The following is a 21,424-nucleotide window of genomic DNA, read 5'->3' as shown; positions in this document are numbered from 1 at the left end:
AATTTCTCACTTAAAATTCTTACAATTTACTGTGACTTTAAATGTCATGCCCAACAAATCTTCATATTTGGGTGGGAGTGTATGTGTGGTGTAATGCACCACATGAACTTGGCTGTATTGTAGTAGGGAGCTACTGAACAAATCAAGCATGCTTCCATGTTGGGATGATAAATCTAAGGGCATCATGAGGTTTGTGACTCGTTTACCCCATCAAGCCAGTTCAGGGCAACATTGGCTGTTGTCTTGAACAGATTTGTTATCCAGGATGGTGCATGAAGCTTGGCACTTGGTTCATTTTCCAAAATCAAGTCAACATAAACCGTTGTTCCCTGGTGCATGTAAGTTTTATATTTATAAGCACCATACTAGCCTCAACATAGCAAAACTACTTCTGACCATCTTTCCAGGCAGGACCCAAAATTAAGCCTTTTGTGCAAGAACCTGCAAGATGTAAACCTCTACACTCCCACCAAAGCCTTTCCACTGCCTAATCAGGCACAAGTCTATAGTTCTTGCATCTTTCTGTAATTTGCTCCTCTATCTCCTTCCCACTATTTGGCCTACAGTATACACCCAGTAATGTAGTAGCTCCTGTTCAAGGTGGCATCTGATCAAGATGGATGGGTTGCACCTTAACAGAGCTGGGACCAATGTCCTCCGGGAAGGTTAGTGCTGTGGGGAAGGGTTTAAACTAATGTTGTACCAGAAACATTAGAGAGGAGATACAAAGTGCACAGAAGACTGGGAGAGGAAAAATAGCACTAGAGTAAAGAGTTCAGAAATAGGAGGGATCAGACAGGGCAAATGCAAGGCAATCTAAGATGCGTTTGATATGCATGTAGCATAGCAAATAAGGTTGGTAATCTGCAGGCACACGTTGCCACCAGATTGATATACTGGCAATAACAGAAGCCTGGCTCAAAGGAGGGGAGGATTGGGGACTTAATATTCCTGACTACAATGTATTTAAGAAGGGTGGGGTGGTATGTGGTAGTATTGGTCAAAGAAACTATTATAAGTACTGGAAAGGGATGATGTAGTTGAGGGGTTAAAGACAGAATATATTTGGTTAGAATTAAGTAACAATAGAGAAGCTATTACACTGCTGAGTATACAATAGGCCACCAAAGAATGAGCAGGAACTAGAGGAGCAAATTTTCAGGAAAATACAGAATGATGCAAGAACTAGAGTAGTGATAATTTGGGGGGGGGGGGGGGTTCAATTGTCCCAATATAGACTGGGATAGTAACAGTGTAAAGGACAAAGAAGGAGAGGAATTCTTGAAATGTATACAAGAGAACTTTCTTGATCAGTGTGTTTTCAGCAAAAAAAAAAGGAAGTAAGCAGTGCTTGATCTCATTCTAAGGAATGAAATGGGGCAGGTGGAGTATGTTTCATGGGGGAGCATTTGGGGAACAGTGATCATATCATTAGGTTTAGAATAGTTATGGAAAAGGACAAGGGACAATCAAGTGTAAAAAATACTTAACTGGAGAAGGGCTAACTTCACAGTTTAAAAAGGGATCTCGCCAAGGTCAACTGAAATCAAAAATTGGTAGGCAAAACAGTAATTGAACAATGGGAGGCCTTCAAGGAGGAGATGGTTCGGGTACAGAGCAGATACATTCCCACAAGGGTTGGGGGAAGGAAGGACATTCAGAGCTAGAGCTCCCTGGATCACTAAAGATATAGAGATTAAAATGAAGGAGAAAAAGGAGGTTTATGACAAATGTAAGGTTCATAATACAGTAGAGAACCAAGCTAAGTACAGAGGTGATCTGAAATGAGGGGCAAAGAGAGAGTATGAGAATAGCCTAGTGGCTGACATAAAAGGGAACCCAAAAGTCTTTTATAAACATGTCAAAGGAAGGGTGGGACTGATTAGGGACAAGAAAGGAGATCTTTTTGTGGAGGCAGATGGTATGGCTGAGGTACTAAAAGAATACAGTGCATTGCTCATCAGAGAAGAGGATGCTGCTGCTACTGTAGCAGTAAAGGAGGAGGTGGTAGTGATATTGGATAAAATTAAAATAGATATAGAGGAGGTACTTAAAAGGTTGGCAGTACTCCAGTAGAAAAGTCACCCAGTCCAGATGGGATGCATCCTAGGTTACTGAGGGAAGTAAGGGTGGAAATAGCTGAGGCTCCGGCCACAATCCTCCTTTAGATATGGGGACGGTGCCAGACGACTAGAGGATTGCAAATGTTACACTCCTGCTCAAAAAAGGGGGGAGGGATAAGCCTGGCAATTACAGGCCACTCAGCCTGACGTCAGTGGGGAAACTTTGAGACAATAATCCGGGACACAATTGGTTGATGGTGTGTATGTGGACTTTCAAAAGTCATTTCATAAAGTACCATATAATAGACTTGTTAGCAAAAGTAAAGCCCAAGGGATTAATGAGACAGTGGTCATGTGGCTGCTAAGGGACAGAGCGTAGTGGTGAATGATTGTTTTTCGGACTGGAGGGAACTATACAATGGTGTTCCCCAGGGGTCAGTATTAGGACCACTGATCTTTTTTGATATATATTGACCTGGACTCGGGTAAACGGGGTATAATTTCAAAGTTTGCAGATGATGCAAAACTAGGAAATGTAGTGAACAATGTGGAGGATAGTAATAAACTTTACTAGGACATAGACAGACACATGGCAGATCAAATTTAACAGAAGTGTGAAGTGATGCATTTTGGTAGGAAGAATGAGGAGAGGCAATATAAACTAAATGGTACAATTTTAAAAGGAATGCAGGAACAGAGACCTGTCCACAAATCTTTGAAGGTGGCAGGACAAATTGAGAAGGCTGTTCTTAAAAGCATATGGGATCCTTGGCTTTATTAAGAGGCATTAGGGTACAAAAGCAAGGAAGTTATGCTAAAACTTTATAAAACACTGGGTCGGCCTTGGACGGAGTAGTGTTCAATTCTGGGCACCACATGTTAGGAAGGATGTCGGGGCTTTGAGAGGTTGCAGTCGAGATCTACTGGAATGGTACTAGGGACTTCAGTTATGTGGAGAGGCTGGGGTTGCTCTTCTTAGAGCAGAGAAGGTTAAGAGGAGATTTGATAGAGGTGTTCAAAATTATGACTGGTTTTGATAGAGTAAAAAAGGAAAAACTGTTTCCAGTAGCAGAAAGATATGGATTTAAGGTTATTGACAAAAGAACCAGAGGTGACATGAGGAATTTTTTTTTTACACAGCAAGTTGTTGTGACCTAGAATGCACTGCCTGAAAAGGTGGTGGAAGCAGATTCAATAATAACTTTCAGAAGGAAATTGGATAAATACTTGAAGGGAAAAGAGCAGGGGAGTGAGACTAATTGGATAGCTCTTTCAAAGAGCTGGCACAGGCCGAATGGCCTCCTCCTCCTGTGCTGTACTATATTATGAAGTCAGGAGTGTGATGGAATGCTCTTTGCTTGCCTGGATGGGTGCAGCTGCAACAACATTAGAGAAGCTCAACACCAGCCAGGAGAAAGCAATCCACTTGATTGATAGCCCATCCACTTCTTTCACCACCACCGCACTGGGGCTGCAGTGTGTGCTATCTATAGGATATACTGCAGTAACTCGCCAAAACTTCTTTGACAGCACTTCTCAAACCCACAATGTCTACCACCTAGAAGGATAAGGGCAGCAGGCGCATGGGAACACTATCTACACTGCAAGAGGTAGTATTGCAGGAGCCTCAGTCCCTGTGCTTGTCCAATAGATTTGAGATTCTTGCAACCCTTGTGGACAAGTGCAGGGAGGATGAGCAAACTGACCATGGCACCGTGGTACAGGAAGCCATTCGAGTGGTGGTGGGGTGGGGGGAGGAAAGAGATTAAAAAGGAAGGTGGTTGTAGTAGGCGACAGTATAGTTAGGGGGATAGATACTGTTCTCTGCAGCCAGGAGCATGAGTCCTGAAGGCTATGTTGCATACCCGTTGCCAGGGTTAAGGACCTCTCCTCTGGGCTGGAGAAGAACTTGGAGTGGGAGGGGGAGGATCCAGTTGTTGTGGTCCACATAGGTACTAACGACATAGGTAGAACTTAGAAAAAGTTGAGTGTTTGAGCAGCTAGGGACTAAATTAAAAAGCAGAACCACAAAGGTGGTAATCTCTGGATTATTACCTGAGCCACGAGCAAATTGACATAGGGTCAATAGGATCAGGGAGATGAATGCGTGGCTCAAAGATTGGTGTGGGAGAAGTGGGTTTCCATTCGTGGGGCACTGGCACCTGTACTGGGGACCTGATGATCTGCATCCCAGAGTACTAGAAGAGGTAGCCAAGAAATTAGTGGATGCATTAGTTGTCATCTTCCAAAATTCTATAGATTATGGAACAGTTCCTGCAGATTGGAGGGTGGTAAATGTAACCTCACTATTTAAAAAAGGAGGGAGAGAAAACTGGGAACTACAGACCGGTTAGCCTAACATCAATAGTAGGGAAAATGCTAGAGTCTATTACAAAGGATGTGATAACAGGACACTTAGAAAATATCAATGGGATTAGACAGTCAACATGGATTATGAAAGGGAAATCATGTTTGACAAACCTACTGGAGTCTTTTGAAGATGTAACTGGTAGACTAGATAAGGGAGAACCAGTGGATGTGGCTTATTTGGATTTTCAGAAGGCCTTTGATAAAGTCTCACGAGGTTAGTATGCAAAATTGAAGCACATGGGATTGGGGGTAAAATACTGGCATGGATTGAAAATTGGTTAACAGACAGGAAACAGTAGGAATAAATGGGTCTTTTTCGGGGTGACAGGCAGTGACTGGTGGGGTACCGCAGGGATCAGTGCTTGGGCCCCAGCAATTCACAATATATATCAATGATTTGGATGAGGGAACCAAATGTAATATTTCCAAGTTTGCCGACGACACAAAACTAGGTGGGGTTGTGAGTTGTGAGGAGGATGCAAAGAGGCTTCAAGGCGATTCAGACAAGTTGAGTGAATGGGCAAATACGTGGCAGATGCAGTAAAATGTGGATAAATGTGAAGTTATCCACTTCGGAAGGAAAAACAGAAAGGCAGAGTATTATTTAAATGGTGATAGATTAGGAAATGTTGATTTATAAAGGGACATGTGTGTCCTTGTACACCAGTCACTGAAAACAAACATGCAGGTGCAGCAAGCAGTTAGGAAGGCAAATGGTGTGTTGGCCTTCATTGCAAGAGGATTTGAGTACAGGAGCAAGGATGTCTTACTGCAGTTATACAGGGCCTTGGTGAGACCACACCTGGAGTATTATGTGCAGTTTTGGTCTCCATACCTAAGAGAGGATATATTTGCCATAGAGGGAGTGCAGCGAAGGTTCACCAGACTGATCCCTGGGATGGCAGGACTGTCATATGAGGAGAGATTGGGTTGACTTGGCCTGTATTCACTAAAGTTTAGAAGAATGAGTGGGGATCTCATTGAAACGTATAAAATTCTGACAGGATGCAGGGTGGATGTTTCCCCTGGCTGGGGGGTCCAGAACGAGTGGTCACAGTCTCAGGATACGGAGTAGGACATTTAGGACTGATGAGAAATTTCTTCACTCAGGATGGTGAACCTGTGGAATTCTCTAACACAGAAGGCTGTGGAGGCCAAGTCACTGAATATATTTAAGGAGCTAGATAGATTTCTAGACACAAAAGGCATCAAGGGGTATGGGGAGAGAGCGGGAATATAATAGTGGCTGACCCTCTATCTCAATATCATATTGAATGGTGGAGCAGGCTCGAAGGGCGGAATGGCCTATTCCCGCTCCTATTTTCTATGTTTCTGTCATTTCCAAGTCTCATACCATCCTGACTTGAACATATATTTCCATTCCTTCATCATTGCTGGGTCAAAATATTGGACCTCTTTACCTAACAGCACTGTGGGAATACCTTCACCACACGGCCTGCAGCCGTTCAAGAAGGCGGCTTCTTGAGGGCAACTGGGGATGGGCAGTAAATGCTGGTCTTGGTGATGTCGATATGCCAAGAATATTTTTTAAAGGTATGTTTGCATATTAGTGAGGTGTTTGTTAGAGTAAACTTTTGAATGCATTATCTGAGCAAGGAATGAGCAGTTTAAGACCAGTATATCACTGTATCTTGCATAACTAATTTGAGCTGCTCTTCATGGCAATTCCTATTGCTGACTTGAGGTAAAGGTGCCAGCAGTCCCTTAACTGCCTGGATCATTCTATTATTTCCTTAATTGATCATGTATATATGTGCCGCGACCATCAGGAAGGATGCGGGTATCGGGGGTGGGTGACTATCCCAGGCAGCGGAGGTTCTCCGGATAAGGCCTCCCTGTACATAGATGACAGCACCGTCTTCTGCTCCGAATAGAAGTCGGTCCACATACTGATGGGCATCTGCGACAATTTTGAGCTGACCTGCGGGGGACCCAGAGTGAACTGAAATAAAAGCAAGGCCGTGTTCTTTGGCATGTGGGAGACCCGATCCTTTGTCCCCTTCACTCAGGTCTGACTACCTGAAGGTGCTGGGGATCTAGTTCGGGGGCCCCTGGCCTGCACAAGAACTGGGAGGCATGGATTGCCAAAGCCAAACAGAAGCTTGGTATGTGGGTGGGGTAATCCTCTCCAGCAGGAACCTGGTGATCAGGTTTGAGGCACTCGCAGTGTTGCTCTACATGGCCAGGGTCTGGCCCATTCCCCACAACTCCGCCGTCAAAGTCACCCGAGCTATCTTCCACTTTGTCTAGAGGTCCAAGGTAGAATGCATGCGCAGGATTACAGTGTACGGGACCCCAGACAGAGGGAGCGGGGGGGGGGGGGGAAAAAGCGTCCCCCAATGGCGCTTTGATCCTGATGGCCACCTTTGTGTGTGTGTGTGGCTGCCTCAGGATATGTGTAGAGCCCCAGTACGCAAACACCTAGTGTCATTACCTGCTGGGTTTCTACCTGTCCAATACACTGAGAAGGCTGGGTCTAGCTGAGCAGGCACAAGACATCTCGTCCAGCTGGACCACCCCTCCCTACTTGTCCCAGGTGCCGAAGTTCCTGAGGAGGAACCCCTTTGACCACAAGGCCATCAAACAGTGGTCAACATGAGTCCTGCAAGGAATTGAGAGGATAGACTTGATCAGTTCCTTCCCTGACCAGTCAAAGCCATTTGCCAGAATGTCTCGTCACCGGAACTGACCAACAGGCACCAGTATGTAGCCTGGTTGGTGGTGAGAGAGTCTCCCAGTGCAGTCCTTCCAACATGCATGGAACTACCGCAAACTGCCCTGGAGGCTGTGGCAGGGAGGAGACAGTCTTCTACCTCCTGATGGGCTGCCTCTTTACGCAGAGGGTGTGGAGAGAGATTTGTTGGTATCTGTCCTAGTTCATCCCTAACAGTTCAGTAACATAGGACGCTGTGCTCTACGGGCTGTTCCCTGGGATGTATACTGAGACATATCACCTGTGGCTGGAAGACCATCAACTCAGTGAAGGAAGCCCTATGGTACGCCCAAAACATGCTGGTTTGCCAGCTGAAGGAGCTGTCTGTGACTGAATGTTGCCACCTCTACAAAAACTACTCCCTAATCCAGGATTCTCCTGGAATACAAAGAAAACCCACAGTTTCTTTTCTCTATTACCAATTGTCATCTTTAAACCCATCTCCCCTGCCCCCTCCACCCTCACCTTCAACGAGTGCAAGGAGTTCATGGACTTGTCACTAACATTAACACCATCTGTTTAGCTGCCTCTTCCACCCTGTCCACAAACCAAACCTCCCCAAAGGCTCCAGTCATCCTAGCCCTGACCCCACATCTTTCTCTAGTTTCTCTATCTCCCCTCTTGTCCTCGCTAAGCTTATCTTGGCTGAAATCCACCTTTTGTTCTCTCTCCCCTATTCCCACTAAACTACTGACTGCCCAACATTCCTTCCTGGCCCCTATGCTAGCTGACATTATAAACTGTTCTCTCTCCTTCGGACTGTCCCCCTCTCTTTCAAACCTGGAGTTGTCACTCCCCTCAACATAAAAAAAATCCTTGTGGTCAGAGTGTTGGTTGGGATGGTCCAGTTCAGCTTCTAATCCATGATGCTGTTGAAGGTCAGGCAGGGGAGATGGTTCAACTTCCACGATAACACAGGTTGGAATATGATTCAGAGGACAAAATGTTAAACTGCTGGAACTTCAATTACAAGTTTGTTACTTCTATTCCGAAGTGTGACTATTTTATAATATAGTCCAGCCTATCTTTTATCTTAATCTATTAGGCATTATTGCTTGTATCCTACGCTTATGCTGGCTGTCACTTCACTACTGAGGTTTGTGCAGGGATTAAAAATGACTTTGTATCTAACTAACAACGGAGTAGTTCCTGTTCGTTCTTTCTTCCTCAACCTCAGCACATCACTCTGCTGCCTGATATGTAACAGTGGGCTCCGACTAAATGGGCGCGGTCTAACTATGACTGACGTTCCATTGACCAATCATTCGTTGGAGAAGGTCTGTGAAAATTTGCAAACGGTAAAAATGAACCAATGAGGATCGGGGCAGGAGGCGGGATCAGAATGTTCACGTTGAGGTTCCTGCCAATGACCTCATTGGTGTCTGTGGGAGGCGAGCCGAGCTCGGCTGGCTGGTAATGTGGTGAAGGGCGACTGAAAAATAGAAAAGTTTTTTTTCTGTTGTCGGTAAGTTTTAAAATTCAACCAAGGGCGAGTCCGCCATCGTTCACGGCGAGTCTCCTGCTGGCTTCGTGCGGCATGTTGGAAGGTGTTTTTTGTTAATCGTTGCGCGAACTTTTCCCGAGCTAGTTGCGTGGGATAATTTTGGATAATTAATGTCGGCGAGTTGAAGCCGCCGCTGGGCCGAACCCCCGCCCCCCGCCCCCCCCCCCCGTTACCGCGGCGGCTCTGATTTATCTATCGGAAAGTTCTGGAAAAGTTGTGCGAGGAGAGAACGGGGCTGTTGGAGACCGCGGGGCCCGTCAGATTATTATTGCCCGGTTGTTGTTTGGGTTGGTGGGGGTGGGGAGTGATCGTGTGTCACTGGCTGGAGACGGCAGGGTGCGGACTGGTTGCGAGCGGGGAAATGCAAGGACTTGTTCCTGACCCACTGGGAACGCCCTGACCGCGAAAAGAGCAAGTTTGTTTGATGTGGACGGGTGGGAAGCAGACGATCCCAATCACTCAAGCAGCTGTATGTTTTGGAGGTTTTTTTTTGTATTTTAAGTTCTTCTGAATTTCACTTCTTTTAGCATTTAATTAAAATTAAGGCTTTAGCTAATTTCAGATTATATTCAGGAATGTTCGCAATTAAAATTCGTAGATGAACAATAGTTTTTCGGACGGTACTTAAATTTATGTAACAAGTAGGAAAGTGAACAGCAGACGCAGCTTTAAATAAATTGCAAGCATGTCCTGCTAATGCGAACTGTTCAAATCATGAATATAACTCTGAATCAGATGTTAAAGCGAACTAAGTTAAGGTGCCATACAACCGTGGTGTGTACTATTCACCCTTTCAAAAATACTTAGTATTACCAAATGTGCCTATTCATTTTTGAAGATAAAAATTGAATAAATCTTTAATGACAGAAATATACAATTTTATGGTGTCATAAGATATTACCATTTTTATCATATAATGAAGGTGGAGCGCAGGAATGTACAGGACCTGAAAAGATTTTTGCAGTTCTGTTTGCCGAAGTCTAAAAACTACTCTCATCTCTTAATTTTTTTTGCACCAAAAGACTCATCAAGTTCTTTCTTCTCTGACTCTGGTGCAGTTTCCCTTAGCTGTCTTTCTGCAGCCTTTGATATGGTCAACCACAGCATTCTCTTCTCGTGCCTCCCCTGCATTGTCCAGCTCTGTGGACGGTCCTCATTTGGTTCCAGTCTTACCTATGTGATTGTAGCTACAGCATCTCTAGCGATGACTCCTCCTCCCACTCTGCATTGTCACCTCTGGAGTCCAGGGATCCATCCGTGTCCCCCACCTGCTCAGCTATATGCTTCCCTTTTACGATGACATCCACCGTCATGAGGATCAGCTTCCACATGTATGCCAATGACACCTTGTTGTACCTTCACATTTATCTCAATCCTCTCCACTGCCTCTTTTTTGTCAGACTGCTTGTTTGATATCCAGTCTTGGATGAGCCTTAATTTTCTCCAATTAAATATTGGCAGTCTTCTTTTGCCCCATATTCAGCCTTGCTTGTGCCGTCCACAATCTGAGAACAAATAAAAAATTGCCTATTGCTTGTCTCTGTCTATTTGCCATTGAAATCCTCATTCAGACCGTTATCGCCTCTGATCCTGATGATCTTAATGCTGTCTTGGCTGGCCTCCCTTCCTCCACCCTCTTCATCTAAAACTCTGCTAACCATATCCCATTCTACACCAAATTCTGCTTGCCCACGATTGAGTCCAAATCTGGTTATGCATCCGAATATCTTGCTGGTGAACATTGATTGTCTCAACAAGCTGTTAGACAGGATGCCCAAAACCCCTTCCTCAGTTGTTTTATAGTCCACCGATAATCCTGTATCCCCACTGTTGATTCCCCTTCTCCACTCTCATTTCTTTTGTCCACAATAAATGATATCTGCAGTTTGACATCATGACTCTCGACTCTCCAGTCCATTTGGAACCATCTTCACTTCATGTAAGGGTATGGTGGTGTAGTGGTTACGTTACTAGACTAGTAATCCAAAGGCCTGAACTGATAATCCAGAGAACTTAGGTTCAAATCCCACCGTGGCAGTTTGAGAATTTGATCTTTTTTTTTAAAGTCTGGAAATTAAAAAAAACTGTCAATCAAAAGTGACATTGAAGCTGCTGGATTGTCATAAAAACCCAATCGGTTCGCTAATATCCTTTTAGGGAAAGAATCCTGTCGTCCTTATCTGATTTGGTCTCAGTGTGACTCCAGTTCCACACCAACGTGGTTGATTCTTAACTGCCCTCTGAAGTGGCTGAGCAAGCCATTCAGTTTCAGGGCAATAATTGCCAGTGATGGCTGCATCCTGTGAATTTAAAAAAAAAACTCCAACCACTGGAATGTTTTACTTTTGCTTTGCTTGTTCCCTGTTATTTGAAGCTCCCCATCCACATTTTGTTATCAAAATTATTTGTTCAATGTAAATAATAAAGAAAAAGGGACTTGCATTTCTATAATACTATATCATGCTTCATAATGAATACTTTGAAGTGCAGTGGCTGTTTTATAGGTAAATGCAGCAGCCCTCAACTCCCCCAGCAGTGCACTGAAGTGATAGCATAGATTATGTGCTCAAAGAAGAGTGGGGGAGTTATGGTTTCCTCACGAACATTTATCCTTCAAGCAACATCACTAAAACAGAGCATTATTCATCTCATTTTTGTTTGTGGAATCTTGCTGTGCACAAATTGGCTGCTGTATTTCCCTACAGTACAGCAGTGACTACACATTAAAAGTAATTGATTGATTGTGAAGTGTTTTGGGATGCCCTGAGGTTGTGAAGAGTGCTAGTTTGAATCTCAGTGTATTTTAAAAAGTGGAACTTGACTTATTTAATCAATGTAAATCAGTGGCCCTGATAATTAATATCTTACCTATTATAAAAGAGAGAATCCTCTGACTCAGTGAGCAATGCCATGGGGATCTACTTGTCGTATATTAAAACTTGCCATATGCATTTACTACTTGTGATGTGGAGATGCCGGTGATGGACTGGGGTTGACAATTGTAAACAATTTTACAACACCAAGTTATAGTCCAGCAATTTTATTTTAAATTCACAAGCTTTCGGAGATTTTCTCCTTCCTCAGGCAAATGTTTCAAGAGCTCCTTGAAGCCTACGCATTTATACATATTGAACAATACATGGTGTTTACAGACTGCCCCTGCAACTGCCCGTTGCCAAGGCAATCACCGTGTTCAGACAGAGAGGTGTCACCTGCAGAACCCCCGAATACACATTCAACAAAAAAACAAACAGGGAAAAAAAACAGAGAAAAAAAAACACAGAGAGAGGCAGAAACATCCGGAAGGCAGAGAGAGCCAGCAAATGACCCATTATATTAAAAACAGATAACATTTGTTCGCTGGTGGGGTAACGTGTAGCGTGACATGAACCCAAGATCCCGGTTGAGGCCGTCCTCATGGGTGCGGAACTTGGCTATCAATTTCTGCTCGACGATTTTGCGTTGTCGTGTGTCTCGAAGGCCGCCTTGGAGTACGCTTACCCGAAGGTCGGTGGATGAATGTCCATGACTGCTGAAGTGTTCCCCGACTGGGAGGGAACCCTCCTGTTTGGCGATTGTTGCGCGGTGTCCGTTCATCCGTTGTCGCAGCGTCTGCATGGTCTCGCCAATGTACCATGCTCTGGGGCATCCTTTCCTGCAACGTATGAGGTAGACAACGTTGGCCGAGTCACAGGAGTATGAACCATGCACCTGGTGGGTGGTGTCATCTCGTGTGATGGTGGTATCTGTGTCGATGATCTGGCATGTCTTGCAGAGGTTGTACTTCCCCGGAGCGGAGAAACTACGCCATGTTCTCCGCAGCCTTCAACATGTCATCAATGAGGACAAACACCTCGCTATGGCCATCCCCACACCTCCATTACTCGCCTTTAAACAGCCACCCAACCTCAAACAGACCATCGTTCGCAGCAAACTACCTAGCTTTCAAGAGAACAGCGTCCACGACGCCACACAACCCTGCCACGGTAACCTCTGCAAGACATGCCAGATCATTGACACAGATACCACCATCACACGAGATGACACCACCCACCAGGTGCATGGTTCATACTCCTGTGACTCGGCCAACGTTGTCTACCTCATACGTTGCAGGAAAGGATGCCCCAGAGCATGGTACATTGGCGAGACCATGCAGACGCTGCGACAACGGATGAACGGACACCGCGCAACAATCGCCAAACAGGAGGGTTCCCTCCCAGTCGGGGAACACTTCAGCAGTCATGGACATTCATCCACCGACCTTCGGGTAAGCGTACTCCAAGGCGGCCTTCGAGACACACGACAACGCAAAATCGTCGAGCAGAAATTGATAGCCAAGTTCCGCACCCATGAGGACGGCCTCAACCGGGATCTTGGGTTCATGTCACGCTACACGTTACCCCACCAGCGAACAAATGTTATCTGTTTTTAATATAATGGGTCATTTGCTGGCTCTCTCTGCCTTCCGGATGTTTCTGCCTCTCTCTGTGTTTTTTTTTTCTCTTTTTTTTTCCCTGTTTGTTTTTTTTGTTGAATGTGTATTCGGGGGTTCTGCAGGTGACACCTCTCTGTCTGAACACGGTGATTGCCTTGGCAACGGGCAGTTGCAGGGGCAGTCTGTAAACACCATGTATTGTTCAATATGTATAAATGCGTAGGCTTCAAGGAGCTCTTGAAACATTTGCCTGAGGAAGGAGAAAATCTCCGAAAGCTTGTGAATTTAAAATAAAATTGCTGGACTATAACTTGGTGTTGTAAAATTGTTTACATTTACTACTTGTAATTCATTCCTGTTATGCTATTTCCATAATGTGTCTCAATTACATTTTTCTATTCCATTTACTTAACACAATCTTCCAAGGGCAGCTGTGATGTTGTTCACTTATTGTGAGATCTCCAAGATAGGTGGTGTTGTGATGTACACACAGGATCCCTTCCATGACCCTTGAGCTGCAGCTGATACACTTGCATGATCGAGCTTCTTCCCCTATCCCCAATCCTCTTCGAGTGCTGAAATCTGGCCTTATGCTTTTAAAACCGGTATACTATATACCGCCAAATTTATAGCCGTATCCCAGCGATGCCCAGAAATGTGGCTTTCAGCACTGGTTGGGCATATAGGGAGTTGCGGAGGGAGGAGGGAAGACCAGGGACCAGTTGTGATGGGGGTTGGGGGAGGGACGCACTGATTTATTCAGTTTCCTCATGAGTGGTTACGTCATTGCTGGGAAACCCTTTTTTTAAGAAATCCGACCCCCTTCCCCACTCCCTCCAACTGACTCCCCACCCTTTGGACGCCCATGCCTTTCCACATGTGTGATCCCTAAGAAAATCTCCATCTCCACACCCACTCCATTTTGCTTCCATACCCAATCCCAAGTTCACTTTCCATCACTGCCACATTGACGTCCCACTGCTCCAACACCTCGAACTCTGCCCATCTGCCAGAACCGTGCCCAGACATCTACTTCTCACGATGTGATCCTTTCCCAATGTTGAACTGTTCTCCCAGTGCTTCAACATCCCACAACCACCCCGCAGCTTTTTGAAACACTCTTATCCATATCTCTGCTTATGCTCACATATAACCCCAAGTCTGAATCCTCCCAAAACTACCAACCCCCACAATTCCCCAACTCTGCACTACTGCTACACAGTTCCTGGAACTTATCTCCTACCTATTTATAATTGGAACATTTTATCTGCCACCTTTTTTCTGGGCATTGAAAAAAGGTGAGATAAAATTAACTACATAGTTTTTTAAAAGTAATCAAGGCTACTGATTTATAGTTTCCACTTAAGTATGCACACTCATAGAATTTGAGCCTCAAAACATCAGTAACATTCCAATTACTCTGAATAAGTCAAATTGCCTTATTAATCATAAATTATATGTTACGTACCATAAAACAGTGTAAACTTTGACTCATAATGAGCTACACCACAGGAGTCGTATATTAAAAATCTTGAGTATAGTGTTGACTTTGTGCAAATGTAATATTTTCCCGGGGTACACTTCCCATAAAAGTTGTTGAGCTTGAGCTTACTTATAATTTATTATACCTACTTCTGATTGAGTCCTCCCAGCTCCTAATTTGTGGTGCTGGTTTCCACAGCGTAACCGGTACCCCGCCCACCCCCCCCCCCCCCCCCCCCCCCCGGTGAGGCCTCTAAAAATATTGGTTTTGACCCCTTGCTGCTGCCACGTGCCCATATGTTCCATCTCCCCCCCCCCCCCCCCCCCCGCCGATAATCTGCCTCTGCGACAGAAGCCCTAAGATAGTAAAAGCGCTGTAAGCCCTTTAAAGAACTTAAAAAATGTTTCCCAATCATGGCCAAGAATGTAGTTATGGTTATTTTTTTTGTTGTGGGTTTTTACAAACTGCTTACCCGGTAGCCATGACTTAATTATTTAAAGCATATAGTGCACTTATGCATACATTGTAAGTACAATAAGCGCTTTAAGTAACTAAATTGAAATGCAAAATAATATATTGTCTTCTGAATTTTATAGGGGAATTCATGAAGGTGTATGATCTTTATTCTCTTTCACCCATTCTCCAATTAAATCTCCCTGACCCTAGGTCCCTCCTTACTACCCTGCCCTCTTGGTTCTCCTGGATCCCAAGATCCCTCTCATCAGTCATCCCAGGCCCTTGCACCTCCTTCCTACTTCAATACTGTGTAACTAAAACCCCTGCTTCCACACCCCATGTTCCTCACTCTCACCAATGGTCCCAGACTGCAGCAACCTCTTCCAGTATTCAGGTACCCATATACATCCTAACGTGAATGCTAGCACTTTGGTAGCTATTGGACAAATCTCATCACTGGCTCCTATTGCTTCCAGTCAGCTCACATTACTCTGTGCTCCCAGGTCTGTAACCCACCTGTCCCAATGCTCCCACACCCCATTTCTGTCACCCCAGTGCACCCACCCTCCCATCACTGCCGCACCCAGCACCTCCATCCCACCACTTTTACACTCCCAACTCACCACGTCTAGTACTCCCAGACCCTGGTTCGTTCCCCACCCCCCAATTCCAGTAAGCACCCTACCGAATACTCCCAAACACCAACATCTCTGTGCTCTTCCCATACCCGGGCACTCCTCCCACCGATTCCAGGTGCCCAGAACAATATTTTCTGATATAAACCTTTCCACTACCCATTTGCCTACCCACTTATGCTATACACCACCTATGTACCTGTGACCGGAGACATCAGCTTCTGGTTTCTACATTTAAAAAGTTATTAAATTGAGCACATAGGTAAACAAACATAATATGGATAAATCACAATTTGAATCTGGAAGTACTGCTAGCATTTGCATAATACCTCAATAAAAATGCAATTTCACTTACTTGATTGACATAACGCATTATCAGGGCCAGTGATTTATGTGCTATATGCCATAAGACAGTGAATGCTCTAGGTCTGGGGCATGGCTATGATGTTTAGGTACTGATGTGGCCTGACAGTTTAAAGCCACTGCATTAAGTAAAATTGTAGAATGCTATAAACATTCATAGAGCAATTGTGAGTAACTGCTTATAAATTTCAGGGTCTAGTTTGGCCACTGGCTTTAAAAAAAAATTGTTACATCTTTAACAAAATGTTACGGACATATGCTATATGCAAGATATATTAAAGTACTGCACATACATGCACTTTCTAAGTGCACTTACTTTCTGTAACATTCTGGTGTTGTGCTTTTTTCCTTTATGCCTGCCTAATGCGCCTAACATACTTTTTAATACTTGCCTTAAATTGAATCTTCCCAGCTGCTAATTTGCATCTTCAAAGCTGTGCCACCTGACTAAGGTTTGCTGAACTAGGACCGTTGGTTGGTCTACCAGCTCCCAGAAACTTCTCTGCCCTTTTTACAATATTCTTAAGTTTTTTTTTTAACTTTTAAGCTGCTGCGGTTGCCATAAGGCCCACTTCTGTACCTGCCTGGATCCCTCCTCTGACTGCATTGTTTTAGCACTGCTAACTTTTATTTCCCCACTGTGTGCTCCTGGATGGCAGGCCCAACGCTCTGCTTTCCCCCACACCCCATATTTCCTTGCCATGTCTCTTCCAGCTGTCAGCCCACCGTATCCAGTGTTAGGCAGCCTTTTTGCCATTCCAGCCCTAGCCAGTTCTCAGCTATCGTGTACCCACCTCCCCCGGAGATCCTGAACCGTCAGGCTAGATTCCAGCCTGAAGCTGATTTTAAGCACAAAGGCCCACGTTAAATATTAAATTTGTGTGCTGGCATACATTCAGTACCAGCTGATTCTGTGCTTAAGCAGTTTCAAGCTCGAACAGGAGCTGGTTGCCAGGAACAAATTGGTGGCTGGTTGGGCCACATTCTGCTGGGCCTGCCCCACTTCCAATGCTGCCATACTGTTGTACCCACTTCACTTCTCCAGTACCATGGGACCCTTCTCCCATTCCTCCCACATCCAAGGACTTCCTACCAAACCTTGGTATCCTTTTCCCTTTTGGACCTAAGCACCAGGACCTAACATCATTTAACTTCTTTTGGTCAAGTTTTGGCTAACAAAGTAATGATGCTCAATGCAATGTGCCGCCAAGAAGCAGGATATACAATCTCAGCTCTGTTTTGCCCACGTGATCTTCCTGGAGCCAAGTGAAAGCAGGGGACTTATGAACAGGATTAGAGAGAAGGTTGTTGCATGAGTCACTTTGGGCTGCTCTTGTGCATTTGTTGCAAGTTTGCTAATCGAGAATTTTAGCAAGTGAACCTAAAAGGAAGGGATTAAAAATGATTTGACGATGATGTGTGTGGAATGGTCTGGTTACATTATTTTTGTTTTGATCAGTGCAATATTGCTGAAGAGGCCTCTTATCTACTTATCCTTTATTGTATATAGTAGAGCCCCTCCACCACACTTGTCTGAGGTTTTTAAATACTTTTTCTCCCCTCTGCTGGAACCCCCAACAGATCTTTGCTGCTTCATGCTGTGGTGGTGCCTACACTTGTTTGTATCTTGGATTACACCCTGATTGACGTCGTGCAACTCTGCCAGCGACCAACTGATGTTGACTTGAGCTTGTAGGGTGGGATACACTAATCAGAGAGAGTAAGCTAATGGGTTGGATGACCTGCAAACTGCTTAATAAGCAGAAATCTGTTAGTATGAGGCATTGAAAAGGTATTAGAAGAATGTGTAAATAGCTAAGATGGTGAAAAGCATAGCAAAAGTCCATACAAGGAAAAAAGGCAAGAGGTATTTGTGGGAGTCTTGGGTTGTAATGGATAGCTGTTGAAAGCTTATTGCCAGCGAAGGAGGGAGAGATGTCTATGAAGGGGAAGAGTCAGAGATAGGCCATGTAAAGGTGAGGGATGGGTGGGAATTGGAGGCGTAGTCAATGAAATTCTCATTCAGACCAGAAATAGCAATAACATTGTCGTCAGTGTAGTGGAGGAATGGGACAAGTGCTTGATTCGGATGGGGAGTGTTGCACAAACACTACAAAAAACAGGCATTGCTGAGGCAACTCCAAGTTTCTCATGGCAACACTTTGTATCTGGATGAAGTGAATGGAGTTAAAAGAAATTAAGCCGGGGGAAGAGGGCAGTGGTGGATGTGGACTATGTGGGATGCTGTATAAGGAAAAAGCATCGGACTTAGAGACGATCTTTGAGGGATGGAACTGTGAAGGAATTGTATGTGGCAGAGGGATGTAATTGGGTGGAGACTCGACGGGGTGGGGGAAAACAGGAAATGGAGTGCAGATAAAAAGAAGCTATTTCAGTGGGACAGGACCAGGCTGAAATCGTTAGTCTATTAGGACAGTTCCAATTTGTGTGGTGCAGGTTAGGAGACTGAGAGTGGAGATGGAGGTAGGGGAGGGGAAGATCTTCAGAAGTGAAGAGATTGTTAAAAATCTGTGAAATCAAAGTTGGTAGTGGGGTCATGGTTTAGAGGAAGATAGTTGGCATTCAACCTCAGCCAGGTAGAGGTCCTTTTACCATATGGCCCCTTTATTTGCAGGTTTGATAATAGGGTTGGAATTCAGAGAACAGAATGCAGTAAGTTCAGAGGGAGATGGTGAATGAGAGGGGAGTAGAGAAATAGAGATGTACGGTGTTATGATGGTAGTCCTTAATGAAAAGAAAGAGGCCAGAGGGAGTGGTCCAGAATGCTGGATGCAAAAGAATGGGTTTGATTCATAGGAGAAAACCCACTTGGTCTAAAAATGGAGGCGAAGGCGATAGCAAAACAGCTCTACGCATGTTGAGAAACAAAATATCTTGGGATGCTGATTCAAATGAAGGTTGTGCTTCAAATTATCGTTAGAATTGTTTTTATTTATCTGTAGAGTAGAATTTCTGCTTCTGTTGGCATTGAAAGATTTATGTACCATATATACTATATTTAGTAACTTTTTAAATAGGTTATGTCAGTAATTTATTATTGCAGATATTTGAAGATCTTTATGACTTATTTAGTATTTACCAAAGGAAGTCATTTTTTAATCAGTTAAAATGCTGACTTAATGAGCAGCCTTAGAGATAACATGTTTACAAAGAGCCCATTCACTTAAAGGAATATGCTGTGATCTGTTTACCGTCATAATTTTCTTTCCTCCATTGTTAAAGGCCCTGATTCTTGCTGCGATACGATTGCACAGGTATCTGGGCCCTTTGACACATGGCTCAAGTTAGCCGAGACACACAGACGGTGATTGCCCTCCAGAATCAAATATAGTTATTCAGATGAGCCTAGTGGTGTTCTCACCCAAGACTTTGTGCATTTTCCTGCAAGGTCACTGGATGGTGATCGGGTGTAGGAATCCTAATGTAGGCCATTTGTAGCATAGCTGCCGCTGTCCCTGCTTTGATTACCTGACTCGGCACGGACAAGGGATCCAATCTGGTTTGTATGCTTTGGTACCACACCAAGTGGCACATATTACGCACAAAGCCATTGGGTTGCATTAAGCATATTTTGCATATGTATATAGTTTTCTTTTACAACATCTTTAATATCATGTTCTGCATTAATCATGAATCAAAATGTGCTTGTAGTGTTTACCTATGGAACAGTTCCTTATTTTAAAAAATTGAGGCTTTAGAGAGGGTGCTATATAGATTCGTTAGGATGATGCCTGGTATGAGGAAATACATATATGAGAAGGCATGATAAATTTAGAGCTAGACCATTTAGGAGTGAAATCAGGAAACACTTTTATTTACACAAGTGTAGTGGAAATCTGGAATTTTCATCCTGAAAAGGCTGTGGATGCTGGGTCAGTTGAAACTTTCAAGACTGAGATTGATATATTTTTGTACGGTAAGGGTGTCAAGGGATATGGAACAAAGGTGGGTAAATGGAATTGAGGTACAGATCAGCCATGATCGAATTGAATGGCGGAACAGGCTCGAGGGATTGAATGGCCTACCTGTTCTAAGTTTGATAGTTGTGAGGCTGTGGAATTCACTTCCAGGGTTAGTGGTTCAGGCAAAAAACATAAACAATGAAGCTTAAATTGGATAGGTGAAAAAAGACTTGCATTTATATAGTGTCTTCCACGATATCCAGATGTCCCAAAGCGCTTCACAGCCAGTGAAGTACTTTTGAAGTGTAGTCACTGTTGTAACGTGGGAAACATGGCAGCCAATTTGTGTGCAGCTTGGTCCCACAAACAGCAATGTGCTAATGACCAAATAATTTGTTTTTAGATGTTAGTTGAGGGATAAGCCTAGTTGGAATTGTAAAACTTTCGCATCCTACTTGATTCCGGGTTAAGCTTGCTTTCCCAGATCTGAGGAAATTTTTTTTTGGGTTGGGGAGGATTCTCCTGCTTTTGCTCACAAACAATGAACAATTACAGCAACTATATGCCTAGAGTACATGCCTACAGATGTGCAGAAATTATTTTTCTTTTAGAGTGGAACAATCCTTTTCAAGATATAGGACAGAAGCGGTACACATGTCAGGCAATCGCCATTTCCAACAAGAGAGTGTAACGACCGCCTCTTGACATTCAGTTGCATTACCATCATCGAGTACCCCACCATCAACATCCTGGGGGTCACCATTAACCAGAAACTTAACTGGACCAGCCACATAAATGCCGTGACTACTAGAGTAGGTCAGAGGCTGACTGTTCTGTGGCGAGTGGCTCCCCTCCTGACTCCCCAAAGCCCCACTACCACCTACAAGTCAGGAGTATAACGGAATGCTCTCCACTTGCCTGGATGAGTGCAGCTCCCAACACCACTTAAGAAGCTTGAAACTATCCAGGACAACGCAGTCCGCTTGATCGGCACCCCATCCGCTGGCTTAAAAATCCACTCTCACCGTTGGCATACTGTGGCTGCAGTGTGTACAGTCTACAAGATGCACTGCAGCACCTCCCAAACCTGCAACCTCACCACCTAGAAGGACAAGGTTAACAGGTGCATGGAAACACCATCGCCTCCAAATACCCATAAGATCATAAGAGATAGGAGCAGGAGTAGGCCATTCGGCCCCTCGAGCCTGCTGTGCCATTTAATGAGATCATGGCTGATCTGATTTTTACCTCAACTCCACTTTCCCACCCTTTCCTCATATCCTTTGACTCCCTTGCTGATCAAAAATTTGTCTAACTCAGCCTTGAATGTATTCAATGACTCAGCCTCCGCAGCTTTTTGGGGTAAAGAATTCCAAAGATTCACGACCCTCTGGGAGAAGAAATTCCTCCTCATTTCCGTCTTAAATGGGCGACCCCTTATTCTGAGACTATGCCCCC

General features: G+C 44.4%; 1 protein-coding gene across 2 annotated transcripts in view; it reads left to right on the top strand.

The window, feature by feature from the left end:
- The first annotated feature begins 8,547 nt into the window (after positions 1 to 8,547).
- tanc1a (tetratricopeptide repeat, ankyrin repeat and coiled-coil containing 1a) overlaps positions 8,548 to 21,424 on the top strand; it is a 229,619-nt gene continuing 216,742 nt past the window's right edge. The window contains exon 1 of one of the 2 annotated variants that reach the window (XM_067987420.1): positions 8,548 to 8,632. The gene's annotated coding sequence lies outside the window, so the exon portion shown is untranslated. The remainder of the gene's footprint in view (positions 8,633 to 21,424) is intronic. The other variant, XM_067987421.1, reaches the window with a different exon arrangement.

This window comes from Heptranchias perlo, chromosome 7 (genome assembly GCF_035084215.1).
Source record: "Heptranchias perlo isolate sHepPer1 chromosome 7, sHepPer1.hap1, whole genome shotgun sequence".
NCBI classification, from domain to species: domain Eukaryota; kingdom Metazoa; phylum Chordata; class Chondrichthyes; order Hexanchiformes; family Hexanchidae; genus Heptranchias; species Heptranchias perlo.
Note: the sequence above shows the minus strand (reverse complement) of the source record. Positions and strands in the feature narration are given on the sequence as shown.